Source organism: Sinocyclocheilus rhinocerous, unplaced genomic scaffold (genome assembly GCF_001515625.1).
Source record: "Sinocyclocheilus rhinocerous isolate Xijiao unplaced genomic scaffold, SAMN03320098_v1.1 scaffold8623, whole genome shotgun sequence".
Taxonomy (NCBI): Eukaryota; Metazoa; Chordata; class Actinopteri; order Cypriniformes; family Cyprinidae; genus Sinocyclocheilus; species Sinocyclocheilus rhinocerous.
In genome coordinates this window covers 4,482-11,183 of record NW_015647108.1, presented here as the reverse complement: position 1 = coordinate 11,183, position 6,702 = coordinate 4,482, and the positions used below count along the sequence as shown (strand labels likewise).

At 46.9% G+C, this 6,702-nt stretch overlaps 1 long non-coding RNA gene across 1 annotated transcript; it reads right to left on the bottom strand.

Annotated features, from left to right (window-relative positions):
• Positions 1 to 5,509: 5,509 nt before the first annotated feature.
• On the bottom strand, positions 5,510 to 6,515 carry LOC107708863 (uncharacterized). The gene is made up of 2 exons (XR_001636420.1): positions 5,587 to 6,515; positions 5,510 to 5,540 (listed from the first exon to the last, which is right to left on the bottom strand). It is a non-coding gene; the product is annotated as an uncharacterized LOC107708863 (long non-coding RNA).
• Positions 6,516 to 6,702: the final 187 nt, after the last annotated feature.

Sequence of the window (6,702 nt, the reverse complement as noted above, 5' to 3'; positions counted from 1 at the left end):
CCCCTGCAAAAGCAAAACAGTCAAACTCTGAGGAAATCATTGATATTTCTGTGAACTCTTCAACAAAGGCTGGAGAGTATTTTGGAGAATGCAGAATGCGTGGAGCAATTTTTTCAACACAATCCCTAGATATTCAAAAGACAAGTACTGACCAAATGACACTTGCTTGCATTGATAGACATCTTTAAATAAAGCAGCTACACCTCCATCTCTCCTAACAGTCCTGCACATTGCATTTTGTCTCAACAGCAATATTAGTTTGATGCATAACAGGCCGCAGATTAGATGAGTCAGCCGTACGGCTTGAGAAGGCCTTAGACTTTCTATCACGTGATAAAACAGAAATAGAGAAAACTACACTGGGTTCCCGTTTGTTCTGTAAACATTTGTGAATGTTGCTGTTATTATAGCGGGGACCCGACACATATCACTAAGAGCTGTTATCAGTTGTTTTTGGTTCACCTACAGCAGATGGAGGGTGGATATGCTACATCCTTTTTACAATCTCTAGATTATAAAACTCTGCATTCTGTCAGCAATGTAACGCGGCAGTAACGTATAGAGACCTCGGCTTGTAAAATTTCTTTTGTAGTTTTGTTTTCTGCATTATCTATGTGAATATTAAAATCCCCTGCAATAGCAAAACAGTCAAACTCTGAGGAAATCATTGATAGCATTTCTGTGAACTCTTCAGCAAAGGCTGGAGAGTATTTTGGAGGCCTGTAAATAATAATAAACAGAATGCGTGGAGCACCTTTCAACACAATCCCTAGATATTCAAAAGACAAGTACTGACCAAATGATACTTGCTTGCATTGATAGACATCTTTAAATAGAGCAGCTACACCTCCACCTCTCCTAACAGTCCTGCAAACACTCATGAAAGTAAAGTTAGGAGGGGCTGTTTCATTGAGGACCGTTGCACTACAGCTGTCTTCTAGCCATGTTTCGTTTAGAAACATAAAATCCAGGTTGTTTGTGGTTATTAAGTCATTGATTAGAAATTATTTATTTTTTTAGTGAGCGAATGTTTAAAAATGCTAACTTGATGGCATTGCATTTTGTCTCAACAGCAATATTAGTTTGATGCATAACAGGCCGCAGATTAGATAAGTCAGCCGTACGGCTTAAGAAGGCCTTAGACTTTCTATCACGTGATAAAACAGAAATAGAGAAAACTACAGGCACACTGGGTTCCCGCTTGTTCTGTAAACATTTGTGAATGTTGCTGCTATTATAGCGGGGACCCGACACATATCACTAAGAGCTGTTATCAGTTGTTTTTGGTTCACCTACAGCAGATGGAGGGTTTGGGCCCTGGCGTTGTGGCAGCGGCCGGAGAGCTCTCACTGGAGGAGGAGGACGAGCTGGGCCCACAGACTTTGGTGGTGGTGGGGCCCGCCGTTTTTTAGTTGATATCTGGGGGCTTGCAGTGAAAGAGTGGGAGAGTTTGGTCCCAGCATAAACTAGTTCCTCCATTTTCTGCAAGAAGCTTAGAAGTGGAGATGCTGGAGAAAGGGATAATGTGTCTGGTGAGTGGAGCTGTGGCTCTGGTGTTTCCGGTGGCTGAAATATGTTGCCCTGGCTTCCCTGGCTGTTTTCCAGAAAGTCGTCCTTGGGTGCTGAGTCTTGGAGCTGTTCTGATACGTCAAAGTTTGTTTGTGATGAGCTCTGTGGGCAGAGCTCAGCCGGGATAGTTTCCATGAGCAGTGCTTGTTGTGGCTGTGTTGTGTTAGTGTCGGCTCCAGCCCCAGAGCTCGCTCCAGTGTCTGCTCCAGCCCCTGAGTTCGCTCTAGTGCCAGCTCCTCGAAAGCGCCTTGCTGTGCCTGCTCCTCCAGAGCACCCTCCAGTGTCAGCTCCTCGAAAGCGCCTTGCTGTGCCTGCTCCTCGAGAGCACCCTCCAGTGCCAGCTCCTCGTAAGCGCTTCCCAGTCCCCGAATTCAGCCCAGAGTGGCCTCCTGTTCCCGCGTATAGCCCGTGGAGGGCTCCAGTTCCCGAGTATAGCCACGGAGGACTCCAGTCCCTGAGTTTAGCCCACGGAGGGCTCCTGATCCCGAGTTTAGCCCACAGAGGGCTCCTGTTCCTGAGTTTAGCCCAGAGAAGGCTCCAGTCCCTGAGTTTAGCCCACGGAGGGCTCCTGTTCCCGAGTTTAGCCCAGTGAGGGCTCCTGTCCCCGTGTTTAGCCCAAGGAGGGCTCCAGTCCCTGAATCCCGTCCAGAGCACCCTCAAGTGCCCTCTCCTCTAGAGCGCCCCCCAAGATTCCTAGTTTTCCCCAAGAAATGGGGGGCCATATACCCGTGGCCGAGCCGGCTAAGGCCAAGGAGGATCCGCCATGGCATCCTGAGCTACCAGCTCTGCCATGGCAACCTGAACTGTCTGCTCCGCCATGGCCTCCTGAGCTACCAGCTCCGACATGACAATCTGAACTGTCTGCTCCGCCATGGGACCCGGATCCGGTACCGCCTTTCACGGCACCCACCCTCCCACCCCTCGATGTTATGTGGAGTGAGGTCGCGCCTTTCGGAGGGGGGTGATAGCTGTCACATGTTTGTTTCTGTTTAGTTCCTGTTTGCCCTTATTTGGTTCAGTTCCTGTTCTCATTTAGTTAATCATCGTTTATTCTGTTCACCTGTGTTGATTGAGTTCTCCACCTGTTTCAGTTCTCCCTATTACGTTCCATGTGTTTATATACCCTGTTTTTCTCAGTTCCCTTGTCTTGCTTTGAAGTTACGTTGTGCTGTTTTTCTCCTATGTTCTTCTGTTTAACTCTTGGTTTGAAAATTAAAGACTCACTTCTGGATTACCCTGGCACCGTGTGCTTCATCCCCACCGCATCGTGACAATCTGAGGGTGTGGCCGGAACAGGAAGTGACAGTCTTTGATCTCTCGGTCTGACTCCATGTGAAAGCTCTGTAAGGAATTTAACTCTTTTATTTTAGCTCTTTTTCAGAGGGGGAATCGAATCTGAAGATTCAAAATCAACCTGATTGAACTGATTCCAAATTTGATAGTTTACACTTTATCAACTGTTCATCCAGCGAGACGTTAACATCAGTATACTATCCCTGGCCAAAGGTTAATACATGCTTGTGATCATTTATAAGCTACGAGCTAGGTAGCCGGATCTGGGCAAAGTTTAACTTTAAATTCACGACACAAGACAATGATTCTTATAATGAAACAGGAATTTATTGGCTATCTAGATTACATTAAACTAAACTAATGCAAACACACATACACACACACACACAGGATGATGATTAACGGAGTTTGCATGAAGTCCCAAAAAGGTAAGATATTCGCTACAGTTCTTTAACTTGCAACCTGAGAGAATCACAAAGCAGAGATTTGTCTTATCTTTACTGCTTAAGATCAATTCAGCACCAGTTCAGCAAGAGATGAAGCTTTGTTTGTTTACTTGCGTTTTGGTGACAGCTGAAAGGGGTTTTCCCAGTTGGCTCATCTCCAGCAGAGGGGAAATTACCGCGTTGCTGATTGGTCGTTCGGCTGACGTCTTTTGGGAGAGCTTGGTGATGAATGGGGTTTCCTTGTGACGCAGAGGCTTTGGCAGTTCTTCTGAAAGAGTCTGAGTTTGCAAGACTTTAGGCTTTTGAAGATCTCTGGCAGTCACGAAGTTTCAACGAAATGTTTGAGTTCTGGATGACGCGATCGCTTGATGGTGCAGCGTGTGTGCGCAAATTGGAGCGCGATTAACACAAAGGCGAAAAGGCATTGAATCTGTTCGGACATTGGGTTTTTGATCACACTGCATAAGTCCGTCCCACAGATCGTTGTTCCAATCAAACATTGGCTGCAGGGCGGGGCCACGCCCCACAAGGTTTTTCTTCATGCATAAATTAACATGATGCTTCAATTTATCACATGAGAACATCCTTGCCAGATTTTATTAATACTTCTATAAAGTTTCTTAATGCGAGTATCGTACATATTTCCCACTTCTCATTCATACCAAAGTTTTGCACATAAAATAAGCTTTCATTCAAGCTCAAATATCGGGTAGTTTGCATACACATTAATAATCTTATCTACTAAAAGGGGTTATAAAACATTGGTTGAACTTGCACCGGAAACACGTTACAGGAAACACGTCAAGCATATATAAGACATAGAACATATTATTTGTGAATATAGTTACCCTTTTATACTTTTAAATGATTGTCTTTTGAATTGTCTGTGTAAGTTCTATGTTCCTTTGTCTGTGACAGGAGAAATGCGCGTTTTTTTGGAATGTAGAGAAAGGGGGAGGACAGAGAAAGTTCAGAGGTCAATGGAGGTTGCAAAAAGTCATGCGGTGTAGACCTGCTATTCTTCTCGCTCGGACATGGAGCTATTAATCTGCCGCTTTCTGTTTATCGGATTATCGATTTATGCGTTAAACGGTCATGGGGTCCAGGAGTGTCTGTCGCTGGAACATTTCCAGATACAACGTTCTTTGTTCTGTTGTTTATTAGATTTTTATTTATGCTGAAGCCAGTCACGAGACAACACTGAAGTTCTGTTGCTTAAATTAGTCCAGATGCAGGGGTCAGTTATTGCTGTCTCAGTGCTTGCAGACCCAGGAGGTGGTTTTGTGAATCACACTCTTCCTGTGTTCCTTGCAAAGATAAGCCGAGCGGGACAGGAACTATTTGAGACAATTGGTGCCTGAGCTGACCACGGTTCAGTTTTACGACTCGCACATGGTTGAGAGGAGACTCCTTAGCTTCTACTAAGGAATGTGCTGTTCTGTTCAAAGGAGATCCTACACATCCCCCTTTTGCTCGGTGATTTTCCCGGTGCGAACATCGGAGGAAGTATTTGTTACCCCGTATTGACCGTGGTAGGGCTCCTACCCAATCTATTTGGAGGTGCGACCATGGGAAGGTCATTCCTCTCCGCTGCAGTGGTGCTCAGTGGTTTGGATTTGCCGACTGGAACTGGCAACACACTAGGCACCCTTTTACGTACTCCGCCAAGTCTTGCTGCATGCCAGGCCAGTATGCTACTTGCTTGAGCATTTTATAGGTGGCCTTGGTGCCATGGTGTCCAGCGCATGGTGAAACGTGGGCGTGTGTCAGCATCATCCCCCTTTGGCCCTGAGGGACTACGAGCTTTGGCGCAGTGAGGGGCTCAGGGACATATGTGAGGACGCCGTCTTTGAGATGCAGCATGTGCTTGATAGAGTTGAGCGTGCGGAGGTCATAGGAAGTGGCTAGGTTGGAGGTGGGAATGGGATGAGTTAATGGGTCTGAAAGGTGAGCTGCAATAGTTTGCAGTGTCGGATCCGAAGCTTGGAGGGTGAGGAGATCATCAGCGGCGAATTGAGGTGAGAGTTCAACGTGGGAGGAGGCAGGGTTTTGCGCGCCAGTGGCGTGCTGGCAGCGGGTTATGGAAGCCACTGATTGGGTGGGTGTGAGGGCAGGAAATGTCCAGGACTCTCCGTGTAATGCACCTGCTTTGGCGTGGGCATCAGTTTGGTCATTGAGATATTTGTCTTTGTCTTTTGATCTTTGTCCTGGTTGACGTGAGTGGCCTCGGACCTTTTTCCAATAAACAATCATGTCATGTTCAGTGACGGCCTCGGACCTTTTTCCAATAAACGATCATGTCATGTTCAGTGACAATGGCTTCGCATGCTTGGAAGAGTTCCTGATGTTTGACAGGCTTGTTGTTAGCCGTCTTGAATCCATTCTGTTTCCATCCAGCTAGATGGCATGTGAAGCTTAGACGGGCATAGTTCGAGTCGGTACAGATGAGGAGTTCTTTGATGTTGTGGGATGCAGCAAATTGTAGGGTGATGAGGATGGCCGCTATTTCTGCGTATTGCGATGAGTGAGGGCCTAATTTGAGTTGTTGCGGCGGGCAAGGGGCATTGTTGAGCCAGACCACTCCCGCTCCAGCTTTCAAGTTGCCCTGTTGATTGTAGGAGCAGCCATCGACATATGCTGTGGGCATCCCTTCGCACACATTCTCCTCGAAGTACCTGTGGTTTGTCAGTTGTGGTGGTAACGGTTCTTTGGGTTCTGCTGCTGTGTGCAGCGTGTCCGTTGAACAGTTCTGGCAGGCTGCTAGCCTGTTTCCTAGGGATTATCTTTGGTTTTGGGCATATCTTGCCTCGGCGTCCCGTCCTTGGAGCATCATTAGCCAAGTAGCTATGCGTGCGTTGGTTACCACGCCATCTCTGATTCGTTGGCTGTTGAGGAAGGTTACTGGCTGGTGACAGGTTTCAATGATAACCTTCTGAGCTCCAATGTAGTTGGAGAAACGCTGGATGGCCCACACAGTGCAAAGCAAAGCTTTTTCGCAGTCTGAGTATTTGCATTCTGGGGGAAGCAGTGTTTTGCTGGCATAAGCGACCACTTGCTTGTCTTTGTCATGGAGCTGGTACAGGCCTGCACTGAGGTAGTGATTGGAGAATCCAGCATCCAGATAGAATTCCTTTCCTGGGTCTGGGTAGACCAGGCATTGGGCAGAGCACAGAAATTGTTTGAGCTCGCTCATAGCTGTGTCCTGGGCTTCCGACCAAACAAAGGGTTCGTTCTTTCTCAGGAGGGAGGTTAGTGGTCATGCGATGTCAGCATAGTTTTCAATGAACTGTCTTGAATAATTGCACACTCCCAGAAAGCTTCGTAGCTCAGAAATGTTAGTGGGTGTCTTTATGTTTTGGATTGCTTGGGTGCGACTGGACTGTGATTCGATACC